This window comes from Lissotriton vulgaris, chromosome 10, assembly GCF_964263255.1.
Source record: "Lissotriton vulgaris chromosome 10, aLisVul1.2, whole genome shotgun sequence".
In the NCBI taxonomy this organism is placed as follows: Eukaryota; Metazoa; Chordata; class Amphibia; order Caudata; family Salamandridae; genus Lissotriton; species Lissotriton vulgaris.
The window spans coordinates 988,053,219-988,071,817 of record NC_141698.1 but is presented as its reverse complement, the minus strand read 5'-3'; the positions used below and the strand labels follow the sequence as shown (position 1 = coordinate 988,071,817).

Here is an 18,599-nt window from a genome sequence, read left to right as displayed (position 1 = left end):
TTTAAGTTTCAGGGCAGGGTTTGGGTTTGGGGTACAGGAGTGTTTTTAGGTTTTAGGGCAGGGTTTGGGTTTTGGGGTACAGGGGTGTTTTTAGGTTTTAGGGCAGGGTTTGGGTTTTGGGGTACAGGGGTGTTTTTAGGTTTTAGGGCAGGGTTTGGGTTTTGGGGTACAGGGGTGTTTTTAGGTTTTAGGGCTGGGTTTAGGTTTTGGGGTACAGGGGTATTTTTAGGTTTTAGGGCTGGGTTTGGGTTTTGGGGTTCAGGGGTATTTTTAGGGTTTATTTTTTTTAAAGTACGACTTTAATTAAATTAAAATAATTAAATAAATTATAATTAATTAAATTTATTAAATCAAATTAATTACAATTTTAAGATTAATTCAATTATATTAATTACATTAAATTAATTAAATTTAAATAATTACTATTATAAAATTTATTAAATTAAATTTATAAAATTATATTAATTTAATTAAATTACATTAATTCCTATTTAAAATTAAATTAAACTTATTTAAATAAATTATATTAATTACATTTTTACAATTATTTTAATTATATTAGTAAAATAAAATTAATAAAATTAACTTAATTTCATTTTTTTAAAAAAGTTATGCTTACCTATACTTACGATGTAATGGTATGCATTGTAATAGCATCTGCTATGTAATATCCTGCGTTGTAATGGCATCCGATGTAATGGAACCTGCGTTGTAAAAGTTGCGATGTTACAGCATGCGTTGTAAAATAACGCGTTGTAACATCATAGATCCTTAGATTGAAACAAGTTCTAAATGAATACAATTAGCATACGTGAATAAATTAAGTGCAATTTTAAAGAAAGCATACATTCCTTTCACTGAGATTGCATCTATTATAATTCAGCTAAATATATAAGTGGTTCTTATTAAAAAACACTTATTGTAAAATGATTATTAAATTGCATATATTTCATACAGTTAAACACATGTTGAGTATATAAGTTGTGGTGGGGAGACCTGTCCCGACTGTGGACATAAAGACAGTACTCATAAATGCCCTTTGTAAATGTCCAAAGTCGTAAACTTAGACGTTTGGTCTAAGTTAAACCAAACGTCAAAGTTTACCTTTGTGATTCAGGCCCATAATTCAGTACAAACTCTGCCTTCTGTTGTGAAAAAATATCAAAAGCAACCCCGTTTTGAAGACCTGCAGTATCAACAGCCAGCCTGTCAACCAAAGTTGATAACGTTCTAATTTTCACTTAATTTTTAATCACACCTTCAGGAGAAATCGTAGTCCCAATCACTTGTGAAGAAAAACAGATTTCCCATGACTGTTTTTTTTTTCTACTAATTTACTTACATGATATACTTTTGGAAATACTAAGCCCATTTAACAACTACCCACCCAATTAGAAAGCTGTGGGAAATAAGCATTATACATAATACATTCTAGGAACCACAAGGTCTCTTCCAGACAGAATATATTCATTTTGAAACTCTAGTCCTTGAATACACTTACTCCATCCCACCTCTAATGGATGCCAAACCCATTGTTACAGTCTTATAAAACATAACTTCCCTTCCTTTGCTATACCTAGACTGAATCAAATATATATCCCTGTATCTTTTAACTCCTGTTCTACCTTTTCCAACATAGTAGCCTTAAGGTACGCTGAATCCTTTGCAATCTCTTACCTTCTTGCCCACAGATATTCCATGAAGCCCTTTTTCATTCCTGTTCATCTTACGAATAAGATTCCCTGTGTTATAAGACAGTGGTATTTCATCACCCGTGAAATAGGCCATTTCCTTAAAAGCTCAAAGAGTGGAATATGGATTCAGCCCTTTAAACCCTATGTATGGGTTTGTCAACATTTGAAAAGGGATGACCTCAAAGTACCTTGTGAAACAGGGTGTAGTTTTTACAAATATAGTGCCCCAGGCCGTTTCTGTCCACATCTGAAGCATAAGAGTCTCAATTGTCCCTGCCGGCCCATAGACAGGGTTGTGTTAAAATTGTCCACACTGCATTGAGCATCTAGGAGCCAGTAGGCCCCTTGCCCTCCTGTATACTCAGATGTACATCTTTCTGAACATCAAGATGTAGCATGAACAGGATGTTTCTGTCATTTAGAAGAACACAATGGCCGAGAGTAGGAGTGGGGGCCACCTGGGCCAACTGGGACTTTCCACAGCTTTAGAAATTACAAGTGACATCTAACATTTTGTATTCTTCTGCTTACTTATAAAACGTTTCTGAGAAGTGACGCAAATAATTTTTTATAAATGTTAAATTTCATTATGATTTACGGTCAAACCTCGAGAAGTGACCAAATTTCGTCATGTTCTTCCGTCAAGGCACCTGATAATGTTGTGATTCTGTGATCAATAGTTCCTCATTTTGGGCCAGATGTAGGTAAGTTATTTTTTACTGACTCTAAAATACCGAATTTCACCGATTCGGTATTTTAGAAACCGAAAATGGTATGTTGGTAAAAATTCGGAAAAAAATATCCTGGCCCATAGGGATGAATGGTAATTACCAAATCGGTATTTACCGAATCAGTATTTTCCAATTTGGTAAATACCGATTCGGAGATACAAAAATCAAGCATTTCAACTAAGAACCAATCACGTGCCTCCTTCCCACCCCACCCCTCAACCAAGCAACAGAGGAACCAACCAATCCAGTGCCTCCACCCCACCCCACAACCAAGCAACAGGGGAACCAACCAATCCTGTGCATCCACCCCACCCCACAATCAGGAAGTGGCCACACCCATGCAGGTGCAGACCAACTGAACATCCAGCAGCGCTTTGATACACTGACTGGCTGTACTGAGCAGAGCTGTGCAGAAGTGCAGGATGAATTCCCAAGACTATCAGAGGGAAGGTGCTGACAGGAAAAGAAAACTCAAGTTCAGCACAGGTGAACTACAGGTGTTGGTGGAGGAGGTGGTAAAACACCAAACCCAGCTGTTTGGAAGATAGTCTCTGCAGGTAGCAGAGTCTATGAAGAGAAATACCTGGCTGGGGATCCAGGCTAAGGTCAATGCCATAGGGGTGACAACCAGAGAAGTGGACACTTTTAAGAAAAGATGGTATGATATAAGGATCATTACTAAAAAGAAATGTGGCTTTACAAAGAAAAGAGGCCAATGCTACTGGTGGTGGAAAGAACAAGGCACCTGCTCTCATGGATCTGGAACAGCTTGTGGAGTCCACCCTGGAGCCAGAGAGCATAGTTGGGACTGGGGATGCTGACAGCTCAGCCCGAGCTGCATCAAAGAAAGGTAAGGGACATGTCCATAATTCCTCCCCCCTTGCCTGTCTCCCTCCCCCAGTGTGGCTGTGTGTTTCAAAACTCCAGTACAGGCTTTAGTATCCACCAGCAATGCATTATGGGAGTGGTAGTCATTTGAACTCACATCAGTGCAGTCATCATGAAAGAATGTCAGGCATGTCACACAATACAATTAGAGGCAGGTGAGGACTATGACATAGTGTGACTGAATTGTGATTAATATTGAAATACACGGTGAAAGCACCACTTATCCACTGTCCGCATCTGTCCACAGGCGAGACTTCGTGCAAGACTATGCATGTGAGGGAGAAGAGTGCACCCCAAAGGGAGAGGAGCGAGTAAGGATCCAGGAATTCAGGGCCCAGTACCGCAAGACCTCCAGCACCCAGTACACAATCAGCTGCCACACCAGAGGCAGGCACCATGTAACAGCCATCATCGCCTGTGCACCATGCCTCTCCACAACAGGACCCACAAACACATTCCTCATCAGCAGCCTCAGATTTGTCGGAAATCTTCAGGCCCAGGAGGCATGATGTTCCCCCCTACAAATTTTTGAAACATCCTCTGATGATGAAAGGGAGGGTGCGATGCAAAATGAGCCAGTAGCGGCAAACATAGCTGGTCTTCAGTCCACTCCTGTTACTGTGCACAGAGGCATGAGACGCCGTAGGGTCCGTGAGGAAAGCACAAGTGGCCATGGTGACGGTGTCTTCTGTGGCCTGGAAACCACGATGGTGAAGGTGCAGCGCCTGCAGGCAAAAGCAATAATTGCAGTTCAAAGACAAATGGACCACCTGAATAACAACATGGACAAAATGAACAGGGGGGTTACCTCAATGGCGGATAGCATGAGCGACATGGCAGATAGGGTGAGGGACATGTCTCAGTGCGTGATGTCACTTTGTGATGAACTGCATGAGGACCGCACACAGAGGCGCAGGGAGAGGCAGTGCATGCAACAGCAGACAGAGGCCATGCACCGTCTAGCAACAGCAACTTCACTGTTATGTCGCTGTTCTGTTGCAATTCAGGAGGGGCTGGTGCACTGCTGCACAGATCTTACCAGAGGGATGGGGAGAGTAACAACAGCGATGGAAGTGCTGCTGACAAACCAGTCAGCCACGGCAGGAGATGAAGGTGTAGGGGACACGGCTGACACTACTAGCAGGAGCAGCACCCCTATACCGGACATTAGGAGGAGCAGCATACGCCAAAGTACAGGCCCTGGCTCAACAGACAATGTTCAAAACCAACCACAGCCATCCTGCAGTGTTGTGCGTAGGTGCAGACAGTAATGCTGCCAACATTCCAGTGGACATGTGGGGCTGAGGTAACCTGTGTTCGCCCAGTTAGGCTAGGCACACTTCGGACTTGACAGATGTGTCTTTTGACATTTAACGTAGTACCCATTAAACTACGTCTTTCACATTGAACCCTTCGCTCTGTCTCTTTACTTACTTAAAAGTAGTTGTGTGTGATCTCTGCCCGTCTGTGTCTGCCATCTGTTGGTGTTGAACTCCTACTGTGTTGGGTTCAGGTAGTGCATTTTCATCATCATGGTCTTCATAGTCGCTCAATTCCACCTCAGTACCCTTCTTAGTAGCAAGTTTATGCAACATTGCACAAGTTGCAATAATCTTACAGCATATGATTGGTGAGTACTGCCGTGCCCCTCCACTTTTGTGCAGGCAGCGGAACCTGCTCTTTAACAGCCAAAAGGTGTGCTCCACAATGTTCCTGGTTGAATTGTGTGCCATGTTGTATCGTCTCTGGCTGGGGGTTGAAGGGTTGAGGTAGGGTGTCAGTATGAAAGAGCAGACAGCATATGCACTATCCCCTAAGAGAAAATGAGAAAGCCATTACTCACAGGCACACACACACATACCTCTGCGTTATCTATCAAGGGAGTGTCACACAGTAATTTACCTAGAAGATATCCTTCGTCAAATTCCCCCACTGTCAGGCATGTGTAGATCCCACTGTTCTGAATGATGTAGGAGTCGTGGGTACTTCCTGGGAACTTGGCCACTATGTCTGTGATAATGTACTTGGCATCACAGATTACCTGTACATTTATGGTGTGGGTTGGCTTCCTGTTTCTGTAAATGTACTCTGTGGCAGCAGGTGGGCAAATTGGGATGTGGGTGCCATCAATACAGCTGATGACGTGTGGGAATTGTGCAATTTGGTAAAAGTCAGTATTGCTCTTAAGCAGTTCGGCATGTGTTTCAGGAAAGCTTATGTAATGATGCATTCTCTGCATCATGGCCTCTAGGAACTTCCTGAAGAAACCGGATTCGCAGCTCTGGGACACCCCACCTATCGCAGCAATTACATTCTGATAGCTCCCAGAGGCAAGCAGGTGTATGGGGTTGGGTGCTCCAAAAGTGGGTGCAGGTCCCTGATCAAGTCCAGGATGGTGTGGGGGTGTAGCCTGTACCTTTGCAGGATCTCTGCCTCAGTTAGTTGGAATAGCGTGATCCTCTGCCTGTAGACCTGCTCCTCACTTCTCCAGATCCTCTCTACTGCTGCCTGTAACCGTAGCTGCCTCGCTATCACATAGAATGCCGCCATTCTGGTCACACTGTTGCATTTTGGGCCCTTTTTTATAGCCGGCACCTGGTTACCACCTGCTTTCAATGCATGGTAAATACTGACTCTTAAATACAGAATTTCATGCAAATTCGGTATTTTAGAGGTCTCCTACATCTCAAAACTCTTTTTTTTCCATTTCTTATTTACCGATTCGGTATATTTACCGATTTGGTAAATTTACAGATTCAGAAAAATTTCCGATTCGGTAGAGTTACCGATTCGGAAAACGTACAGATTCTGTAAATTTACTGAATCGGTAAATTTACTGAATCAGTGGTTTTTGGAGCCCCTACATCTCAATATCCAAATACAGGTCGGAAACGGCCGAAAATACAGATTTTCGGCCATTACCGACCGGTATTTGGTTACCTACATCTGGCCCTAAAAGAGTATAAAGATCTGCTCTTCAGTCCATTCGACGGACTATCTCGCACAATTGCTCCAATGGGTCATGACGCATGTGTGTGTGTGTGCCAGTCAGCCATCTTCTCTAGCATCTTTGGCTGAGGCTATAATGCTTATTAAATTTTGAAATTGCCTATTGCTCTCTCCTCTGCATTTGCCATGATTTTTAAACTTACAAAATTGCATGATTTACTTTTTCATCTAGCAAGGTGTCTCTGAAACGTTTTATCTTCTAGATTACACAATGCTATTTTTGATGAACAATGTGCCTTTGACATTCATTTTTTAAACTTGTTCTTCGAATAAAGTGCCACTCTGACTCAGTTCCTGCATTTCACACATGTATCTTATTATTATAGACAGCACATCTATAGGCTGAAAACACCACCCTGTAACACTTGCCCATAAAAAAACTCGTTATAATGCTGCCAGTTAGGTGATAAGCTAGTGGAATATGGTGGTGGCTCACACCACCAGCAACAGACATTGGCAAATAAGTGCACATATAGCACATTTTAGCATCTATTAGTGACAAATAACCATGCAACAACTTGAAGAAAACATTATTTTAAAAGTTAATCTCAGAGCCCTTTCTTTGAAGAAGCTCTAAATGAAGCCTTTGATGCTGTATTACATTGTGTAAATTAGGGTCTGGTATGAAGTGTCCCTCAAAACTACTTCGAAGTAAAATCTGCAACTTTGAACAAGACTGCTCTTTTATGGGGGCAAATTGTGCTTCAAGAGCAAGTTACACTGCAGGATGACTCAAACTTACTAATAAGTATATAATTAGAATAATAAAAACTAACTAGTGATACTGTGGCCACTGTACATCTACTGTGGCTTTGTGAAAGGGTCCACATGAAAATCAGAAAGGGAAAGATGAGAAACAAAAATACCAGAAACAAGCAGTCTACAAGGGTCTTCATAAAATTCTGCCAAATTATTGACATGTCCACAAGGGATAGCAAAGTCAATCCCTAACCCTACATAAACCTTATTCTAAAATGGCAGCCCTGCTCTTTTACAGGAGCCTGGGCCCTAAATATCCTCACAAAGTTCAAATCAAAATTCATTCAGATGAAAGAATGTGTTAATTTTTGATCAGTTCAAAAACAAAATTCAATCAAAGTCAAAATATGGCAGATTTGAACCTTTAGGTTTCAAAAAAACAGTCTGCTTATCGTCAGTCTCATGTTTCCTCAAGTCAACTTCACTTTCAGCAAAGTATTTACATTCAGGAGCTGAGTACCTTCAACTAGGCACCTGTGTTCTCCTTAGTTTTCTGGTTACTGTTGTTAGATGTCACTGTCTCTTTACTCATTGGTTTCTCTCTTCTCAATGAGGATATCTGAAATATGTTCTTCAGACACAGACTCTCTCAATTCTTTGGCAACCTTTCATTTCTTGCTCCTCCCTTAGGCCATACTGGTTGTACCATCTCCAAGCTGAGAGTCTGTGCTTTTAGCTTCTTCAGTTTGGGTCAAAGAGGCTACTCATGTCTCATTCACCACAGGCCCTGCACATGTCTTGGGTTGGCTTTGAGACACTTGCCTGCACTCTCCTTCTTCTCAACCTGATCTCTATGGTTGCACTGAGTTGGCCTTTGAGACTCAGTAATGGTTGTCACCATGACTTCTACTTATCTCACTCTCTGAGTGTGTGATACAGTAATCTAGTTTAAAGTCCTCCACATTTAACAGCAATGTTCAAGACCACCAGTATAGCTTGACAGGGACCACGCCACTTGGGATCAAGACATGACTTTCTTACATGCTTCTGCACCAAGACCCAGGTGCCAAGGCTGAGGTCATGGCACTTCTCCATCCTTGGAAGAGAGGAGAAGCCAATTCAGAATGATAAGAGACAGAATGCACAACATCAGCAAGGCCTTTGCAGCAGTCAAGAACCATGTAATCTGTAATATGTGCAAGTACAGTAACAGGCACAGCAAGAAGTGTGATGGCTCTGCCCATCAGAATTTCATGACGGGACAGTGCTGTCCTATCTGGAATACTCATCAACACCAATGGAAGAGCATCAGTCAATGTCAAAGACATGGATGCACACACTTTAGCAAGATGGAATTTCAGCACTCCTTTTATCTGTCCAAAAAACGCCTGAAGCCTCATATCAGTAACTACAGTGGAACCTCTGAACCACCTACAGAATTGCACACAAACATTTTATTACTTCATTCTTGAAGTGACTGCCACAATCTGATTCAAGAGAAACTGGGATCCAGAAATGCGGGAATCAACTCTCCTAGCAATATTTTGGCCACATTAGGCTTCATTTCTCCTAGCGAGGTAACACAGTCCATTACTCACAGGCATATCGACAAAGTTGAGTTGCCTGTGGTTAAATGGAGCACCTGATCTCCCTAGGTGACCCGTAAGGACTGGAGTTCTCCTTCCTGTATTTATCTGCTTATGTGGGTGGCACTTCAGTGACATAACTCAGCTGCAACTGGGGTTAAAACAATATGTGTAAATGAAATGACCCATAGCATCTGTGTGGGTAACACCATGAAAATATTGTGCCATTGTGGGAAACATTGAATTAGGCAGCTAAGCACAACCATCTACCGAGACCCAACCTTCATCTATGTTCTTAGTACACCCTGCTGTGATCCACATTCTAGCACGTTACTGCAATCTCGTCACTTCTTCCCATGTATTCAGAATGGTAAGCAAAAGGTTTATAGACATGTAATGCTCAGATTCATTTGAATATTCTACATTGAATGTGCATGACCCGGATGGCTGCTACGGAGAACCACACCTCCGTGTAGCATCAGGTGATCCTGGCTCCTGCCCCGGGAATGGCAGAGCATACCTGATGGCGTTTGCACTACCTGGCTAGCAGGCTACGAGCTACGGCTACGGGCCACAGACGGAATTCACAGGACATCGGACAGACTCGGCCGGCGGCATTTTTCATCTCTCCTCATTGTTTCCCGATTATTGAAGGAGGCTGCTTACAGAGGTTTACGGCTGCCATACATCAGATTTCCAGCATGAGCCAAGCTGATACTACCATTAATCAACCAGCGCAGAACAGCAGAATGGCGGAGCTCCGTGAGAGGCAGCTGTGAGGAGGTCGGACGCTCTGTTAGGAGGCGGTGGAGGTGAGGAGACGTCGGGGAAGTGGCTATCCAAAACTTAACCTAACTGATTAGAATTGAGCGATAATCCTAGACGTTGCAGGCAGAGGCAGAGGCAGACCATCAGACTTAAATGCTGAATCCAGCAAGGCAAGGCAAGGTTGACTCAAAAACGTGTACTCTGGCAGAGAGAGCTGTTGAAGTTTGAATCAGAGGAGAGCATTGTAAGCAGCTAATATGCCTGGCACTCCAGAATTGGGGAAGCAGCTAAATACTCGTCTTGCAAAAGCCAAGGCACGGCGGCTAGCCAAGGAGGCAAGGAAAGCCAAGAAAGCAGCACGGCTAACAGAGGTGGAAAGCTCCCCCCCGCCTCGTATCACAGATTCTACACCTGAGAGCTCCGAGGGTGAAGTGGAGGAAGAGAGCTTGGACAAAGTCACTCAGCAGCTAGTACTCCCCGAAGAGAACATCAGTAAAGATCTGGCTATCACGAAAACTGTTATCAAGGTTGCCACTGCAACCGCGGTTTTGGCGCAAGATTGTATTCTGGATAAAGAACCGAATTTACAGAAAAAGGGGTGTACAAAGGAAGTTAAGCAATTCTCATTATTCATGAAAAAACCTATGCAGCAGGCCTCTGTTCCTATCCCCTCACCAGGTATCCAGAACTCTAAGAACGCTAAGAAGGATGCAGATAACGGGGGCACGGTCAGTCTAGAAAGTCCAGGTCCGGGTCCGGGCCCTGTTTTCAGCCCACAAGATGCACTTAATAAGATGCAAGGCGTCACCCAATCTGCCTTATCTAACCTGCCCCATTCCCGAAATTCTGACAAAGAGACCAATTCCAGCTCTGTTAATCAAAGTGAGAGGCCAATACCTAATCTGCAGAATTCCAGGAAGGTTCAATCAAGAGAGCAACGGTCCAATTCTGCAAAAAATCCTGTCCCTTCAACAGCTTCAACAGTATCGTAACCTTCGGTTTAGGGTTCAACTCGTCAGCAAGAGGATGCAGTGGCAGTGGATTTGATTACTTCCCCCTCCGTAATACTTCCGCCTCAGCCACAGTTGTCATCCTTGCCTCCGCCTCTTCTCAATGCTAATGTCAATACTGATACTGACTCTAATACACTGATGGACTCTTGAGGAGATTTTCAGATGAGTGTCAAGGACATGCTAAATTTAATTTTAGACGAAGTGCGGGACTTAAAAAGGGTTCATAAAGCAGAATTGGCCTCCCTCAGCCTACGACTGGAGAAATTAGCGAATATTATGGGGGGCTTTCCAATCAAGCTCCAAGAGGCTGAGGAAAGGATTTCGCTCTTAGAAGACCAACTCGCCTCCGTTCTCAAAGAAGTCAAAGTTGCTACTAAAAGAAACAAGCAGTGGAAATGAAACTGGTGGAGTTGGAAAACCATTCTCGAAGATCTAATCTCCGCTTACTTGGGGTTCCCGAAGGTCTGGAAGGGTCCCAACCCCTGAGCTGGGTCAATAATTTTATCAAACAAAGGGTCATTCCTGATTTTCAGGGGTACCTCACGATTATGAGGGCCCACCGTGTTCCACCTCAACCTTTTCCCAACTCAACACTCCCGCGCACGATCCTGATCAACTTTGCAGACTTTCGCATCAAAGAGGCAGTTCTAACAAAAGCATTTCAGCAAAGACAGTTCTCCGTGAATGAGACTACAAAATGTCGAATCTTCTCAGACATGTGTGCCTCTGCCGCTCGCCGCAGGAAAGAATTTGTCAAAATGCTGCAATTTTTCAAGGCAAAGGGGGCGCAGGCGTCTATAGCCGAGCAATCTAAGCTAAGAGTCCTCCTGAAGGGGAAGTTTTTTATGTTTACAGATGTTGATGAAGCCCAGCGGCTTCTGGATCAGATCACTCTGAACGTACAGGGCTAAAATAATTAGAGTCCCAGGATGATATATATACCTAGTCTGCTGTTAGGATTTATGGAATTGTACCAAAATCGTTTGCTCTAGAGAAAAAAAAATTTCATTCCTTTTCTCTCTTTCTCTGTTTTTCTTTTTTTTTCTGACTATGGGCCATATGTAGGTATCCAAATACCGGTCGGAAACAGCCGAAAATACCAATTTTCCAATTTGGTAAAATATTGAATTGGTAAAATTACCGATTCTGTAATTCAACATGTCGGTAGCACTGTAATCAGTGCTACAAGGGTTTAAGAATTCGTTATTTACCACCAACTAGAAGTTGGTGGTAAATAATGAAAACCCTTCAAAAAGCATTTTATTTGCTTTAAAAAACGTGCCATGTTGCAGACAAACATGCCCTAGGGGCATGTATGTCAGCAACATGTGCACCCATGCACAATTGAGGGGTGCAACAGGGTGTCAAAGTGACACCCTGTCCCCCTTGCAAATTCGGTAATTTTACCGAATCGGTATTTACCGATTCGGAAATTGCCATTGATTCCTATGGGCCTTAAGGCCCATAGGAATCAATGGCAATTACCGAATCAGTAAATACCGATTCGGTAATTACCGAATCATTCCAATTCGGTAATTTCAAATGTGAAATTACCTACATCCCATTTACCTACTCTTAAATACTGAATCGGTATGATTCTGTATTTAAGAGTAGGTAAATCGAGATTACCTACATCTGGCCCTATATGTTTTAGCAGAATAACTAAATAATCAGCTCGTTGGCCAGCATTTTGAGATTTGCTGCCAAGGGGGATGGGTAGCCCACACTCCCGGGAAGGCGGGAGCTGAGATCACCAGGGTGTTATAACATGACACCCAAATTGAGTTGGGTAGTGGAAGGTGGTGGGTGTCGGGGAGGGGGGATGTCCACTTTCACTTGGGGGGGGGGAGTGGTAGTTTTGGCAAAGGGGAAAAAATGAAGCCAATTGTTTGTCTAGAATTTATTACTTTTTTCTTTTTTTCTTTAGAAAGTCCTTACTTTTAATATATGGCTAGTACCTCAAATTTAAAGGTTGTATCTTTTAATGTTAATGGACTCAATAATAAGAGAAAGATGTGTGCCATTGAAGCTTGAATAAAAATGGAAAACCCTGGAGTAATTCTCCTTCAGGAAACCCATATTTCATCTACATAGATATCTGAATTTTCTATGTTCAGATTATGGGCAGCTTACCGCGGGTTTTCATCCTCTTCGGCCTCCCACAGAGGGACCGCTATATTTATCAATAAAAGCTTACAAGCTGAGTATATCAACCCGGGTAGTAATCCATCGGGGAGGTGGTGCTGGGCCTCCTTTTCATTTAGATCAAATCCTTGCCCTCTCACCTTTGTGAGTTTTTACGCACCAGTGGAGGATAATACTAACCCCCACGAGGAACTCTTCCTAGCACTGAGCAGGATCCTGGGTCATTTAATTGTGGGGGGGGATTTTAATATTTTGATGAACCCGCGGGTATACTCTGCAGAACAAGTGAAGAGGCAGACAAAGCTAAGATCCTTTAAAATCTTGAGGAATTATGAATCTATATTGAACCTACATGATCCATGGTGATTCGCATTTCCGTCTCAAAGGAAATTCACGTGTGGATCAGGACGATTTTGTTCCTCCTCCAGCATTGATTTTTTTCTGATTTCTCAGGGGCTAGAGTTCGTTCAACAAAAATTCTTTTTTAATGCCTTCTCAGAGCATGCAATGATGACTTTGGAAATCCACCTGGGGGCAGGTCTGAGACTGCCGAAATGGTGGATCTTCAATAAGCAATATTTAAATGATAAGGAATGGGTGAAATTGATGGATTCAGAGATTAGACAATTCCTAAACCTAAATATTGTGTCTACTTCTCCACACATAGTCTGGGATGCACTCAAAGCATTTGTCTGGGGGCTCATAATAGGCAAGGACGCAGCTATGTCAAAGAAAGCAAAGCTTGAGAAACTACAACGTGAAGATAAGATCCATGCTCTTAATGAGAGATTTCTAAAAGATCCCTCTGTTTTAAATAAAAAACTTCTTGATCAGGCCAAGCGTGAGCTCTGCTCTGTCTATAACATCCAAAGTGAGATCTTTTTTCAACGTTCTCAACAGAAGGTATATGAGGAAAGTAATTTCACAGGTAGGCTGTTGGCGTGGCAGGCCAAAGAGCAAGCCGCGGCAAATCAAATAAAGACATTGAAATCCCCCTTGACAGCTGCTCCCACAGAAGATCCAAGGATAAATGCCGACATCATGCTGGCCCACTACGATTCTATTTACGGTCAACTTCAAAGGGTCGATGCCCAACTACTTGCCACCTTCCTTCAGGATAATCCATCACCACCAACCCTATCCGAAACAGATAGCCAAATTATGGCCACTTCTTTCTTTTTGATAGAATTGGAGGAAGTTGTAAAAAGCTTGGCGAACGGCAAGGCCTGTGGCCCAGATGGATTACCAGTAGAATTTTTTAAGGTCTTTTTTGGGGCAATATCAGAATTTTTTTAGCCCTGATTAATTTCTTATTAGAAGGAGGCCCAGTCCCTGAATCTTTTAGGCAGGTTAACATAGTTAGTTTCCCAAAGAAAGGCAAAGATAAGACAGATCCTAGCTCCTATCGCCCGATCACGCTATTGAATTCGGACTATAAAATTGTTACAAAACTTTTATCATGTAGGTTCAATAAATTTGCAGCACAGTTGATCCATGCTGATCAAAATGGGTTCTTGGCAAGTAGACAACTGGCCACCAATACCCACTTCCTTGCAGAAGCATTGGACTATTTTGAGGTTCAGAAAATTCTGGCCCTTGTGTTATTGTTTGACGCTGAAAAGGCCTTGGACATTGTGGTTTGGGAGACATTGTTTTCAATTTTATATTCCTATAATATCCCACAGTCTTTGATACTTTAAATTCAGAATGTATATGATAACGCGGTGGCCAATATAATTATTAACTCTGAAATAGTAGGATCTATTAAAATCAAGCAAGGCACAAGGCAAGGGTGCCCTTTATCGCCTGTGTTATTTGCTTTTTTTATAGAACCCCTAGCAACAGCTATTCGAAATTGTGTTGATATTCGTCCTCCAATCCCAGCAATACCTAATATAAAGTTATATGCAGATGACATCTTGCTGTTAATTAAGCCAACAGTGGAGGTACAATCCAAGGTTTTTAAGCTGTTTGAGGAATTTGAAGCTTTGGGGGGATATCGAATTAATAAAGGCAAGACAGAAGTCATACTGAGTGTGAGCGATACGATAAATCTACACCCCTACATTCAGCGTTCTGTTAAGTCCACCCCAAAGCGATACTTGGGAATATTCTTTTCCAATTTAATAGATGATTTATATGAATTGAATTTTGTCTAAGCATGGGCGAATTTTGCGAATTCGCGATCCACAAATTTGCGGATTTGCGAATTTGCAATCTGCAAAATTTGCGAATTCATGCAAATTCACGGATTTTTTTATTTTTGCATGTTCGCGGGGCACTTTGCGTGTTCGTGGGTGTTCGTGGGGCGCTTTGCGTGTTCGCGAGTTGTTTTTTTTTGCCTGTTTAATCACTGCACCCTCTCGTTTTTTATGCCCTTCTGCCCTCTGTACCACTCGTTTCTGTGCCCTTCTGCCCTCTGCCCCACTCATTTTTATCCCTTTCTGCCCTCTGTCCCACTTTTGTGCCCTTCTGCCCTCAGCTCCACTTACAATGGCGCCGGCAAGCTGCCAGCACCATTCTAAAATAGCTACAAAGAGCTTCCACAGGAAGCTCTAATAGATAAAGTAAAGCAGGTGCTCGAGTTCAAAGTCAAATTAAGTTACACAATCATTAATCACCCCAAGTTTGGGGTGATTCATGATTGTGTAACTGAATTTGACCTTCAACTCGAGCACCTGCTTTACTTTATCTATTAGAGCTTCCTGTTGAAGCTGACTTTTGTAACTATTTTAGAACGGCTCTGGCAGCTTGCCGGCGCCATTCTAAAAGAGTTTCAAAAGTCAGCTTGAACTTTTGACCCAATCCGTTCCGCTCGCGGATTTTGCAGGAAATTAGCGAATATCGCGGATTGCGAATTTACCGAAAATCCGCAAATCCACGAGCGGAACGGATTTTCCGCCCATGCTTAATTTTGTCCCCTTGATAAAGAAGGTCATAGGCCTGTTTTCTAGATGGAACTTACTCCCACTGTCGATAATAGGATGTGTTGCTTTGATTAAAATGTCTGTATTGCCATTATTTAATTTTCTGTTTTCCTCTATTCCATGCACTTTATCGGGTTCCTTTTTCTCTCAGGTCGAGTCAATGTTTACAGCCTTCATTTGGGCAAAAATAAATCTGTTTTTAGCACTCCGCACTATATGAAGATTTAGACCAGGGTGGGTTAGCGCTTCCCAACCTTAAAAGTTATTATGATGCGTATTTTGCACAATATTTATCAAGGTTCAAACCTCCACCACAAGCACATTTTCCTCTAATATTTTTATCAATCTCATGTGCCATGACAGTCAAATTCACTCTCCTCTACTAATGTTTAGATCTCCAAAGTTGGTTCGTTACAAGAGTCTCCAATGGCTTTTCAAAAGAAGGCAGGCTTTTTAAAAAAAATACTACATTCAGGTATTCAATTCCACTTCCTTATTAGAAGAAATCCTCCCTCTGATGGGTGTTAGACAACCCACATATTTAGCCATAAAATGGGCGGCAGCTGGCTATCTTAAAATTTCTGATTTTATAATTAATGGCAACTGGGTGTCTATAGCTGACATGCGCCAACTAATGACTAATTACTTTATTCTTATGAACTCTTATGGCACCTTATTTAAATAGTTTGCTGAAATAAATGTCACCCCCTTTTTAGCTCAAAATCACTTGGTGTAGGATTTATTAGTTAAGACTTCTGATAGGAAGCCAGGCACCTGGAAGAAATATTTAGCCCCCATTAGGGGGGCTGATCTTGAATCTGAAACTTTGAGGAGATGGTCAGAGCAGGAGAACTGTGTAATTTCTCCCCATATTTGGTCTATGATCAATAGGTTAAACTTTACTTCCTTAAGAGGTGCAAACTGGCATAGGATGCTATTTTTTAGTAAATGGCTGCTGTATCGAACTCCAGCTGCCCTTTTAAAGATGTACCCCAATCAGTCCTCCCAATGCTTCCGATGTCTGAATTATCCTGCTGCTAATAGGTCACATATTGTGCTCCACTGCCCAAAAATGTATGTGTACTGGGTTGACGAATTTGAGTATTTGGAAAAAGAATGTAAATTACAATTGGAAGCAAATGACAGGCTAATTTTATTTGGTTATGATCTTGACCTCCTTTGCTCAGTTTAAGGGACTATATTTTTGTATATAGCTATGGCATTTGCAAGGTCACTGGTTTTACAAAAATGGCGCAATGATTCAATTCCGTCAGCCCTGGAATGGGGGCAGAAGATGAGAAGGGTGAATAAAGTGAATATACCTATGCAGCAAGAATTGGAGGACTTACGAAATTTAATAAAATATGGGGCTCCAGTTTTGACTAAAGTAGAGGGAAGGACTGCATTTGCTGCCATATGGTGGAGGGGTGGAAGAAGATTTTAGACCTTGCTAATTATTTTTATATCAATTTATTGTGTAAATGTGTATAGGAGACTGTTTCTATGTGATTTCTATAACTGGTGTAGATCTTTTTGTAGAGTGTTTAATAGATTCTTAGTGACTTAATGAAGATTTTTATTGTCAAGATAGACTTCTTAACTCCATTTCTTTTTTTGTACGATATAATACTGTAGATGTAAATGTTCATGTGTGACAAAATCTGGCTTAAAAAAAAATATATATATAGAAAAATAAAAAACAAAAATAAAAGAATGTGCATGACGCAAGAGCTCTTGTGTGCTGCACACTTTACAATGGCTACTTCAGCCGGCATATGCAATGCATCGAGAAGTTCCATAATGAAGTGCCCATTCCGAATAGAGGAGAGAGGTGGCCATAAGACCTCCCTGGGAACACAACTGGCCAAAGTCGTGCAACACGCCAAACCATACTGGCTATCAGTCTAGATGGTGCCTCCAAATTTGTGAGACACAACAGGCTCCAGTAAGGACAACCAGTTTGGCCACATGTGCAGAGATTACATTATACAAACAGAAGGCTTCTACTACACCCTCTAGGGTGCTAACGGCATATGCTGCTTTCAAAATCCCTTGTTCGTCTCTTAACCCCTTTAGTACGGTTGTCAGCCAATGACAGTCACTCGCACTACCGCCAGTGCATCTTTCTGCCATTGGCCAACACTGAGGAGGTAAACAAATACACCTCTGATGCACAGCACCAGAAGGATTCCTTTCTTATTTTGAAACCTTTTTTTTAGTGTAATGACCATCAGTGTACAGGGTGCGCTACCATCATTACACTAAAGTGAAAGTAAAACAAGCCGATGGCCATTGTTTTACATTCACTGCATCATTGTTCTGAGGCACATCTCATCCCCTGAGCACTGAGTGTGGTGTGAAAAGTATCATTAGAAAGGGTGGAATCTCCCCTTTCTAATAATATCTATGCTCACAGGACCCCTGCTTGGGAATTGCCATAGGATAGTGATCCCCAAGCAGGAATCCATCCACTAGTCACCAGGGATTTTGAGGGAGCAACCCCTTGGGCAAGGGCTTATGCTCTCCCACCCCCATATTATAACAGTATTTCTGTCCTTCATGAGGGTGGTAGGAGGGAATAACACCCGCTCTACCCCAAAGCAGAAAGACCACAATACACCAGGGTCTATTTTTAAAATAAATATAGAGGTGGGGACTGCCCACCATGCGCATAGCCATGCCCTAATCCAAAACACAACTATGGTGAAAGTCTTTCTGCCCCCGTGGAGGGCAGCTGGGGTGATTATTCCCAATCTATCCCCCCCAGGGTGCAGAAAGCCTACTAGACACCAGTGATTTTTTTATAAGAGTATAGAGGTGTGGGGCTGACCACTATGGATATGGCCATGCCCTCACCCCAACAAGAAATCAGGTAGTGTTTCTGCCCCCCCCCCCCTTGGGGCAGATTGGGGCAGTTACCGCAATATGATCCTATTGAGGGCAGAAGGCCCACTAGACATCAGGTTCTATTTTTAAATATAGAGGTGGGCTGCCCACTATGGATATGGCCAAACCCATCCCCCAAAAACTATGGTGACAGTCTTTCTAGACACCAGGGACTACATGTATGCAGTATTGTTTTTGGCGGGGGAACAGCCAATAGAATTTCTGCTCCCCCTCATCCCCAGGGCAGGAAGCC

General features: G+C 42.5%; 1 pseudogene; it reads left to right on the top strand.

Annotated features, from left to right (window-relative positions):
* Window positions 1-3,822, top strand: part of LOC147689113 (LRP chaperone MESD-like) — a 35,126-nt pseudogene extending 31,304 nt beyond the window's left edge.
* Window positions 3,823-18,599: the final 14,777 nt, after the last annotated feature.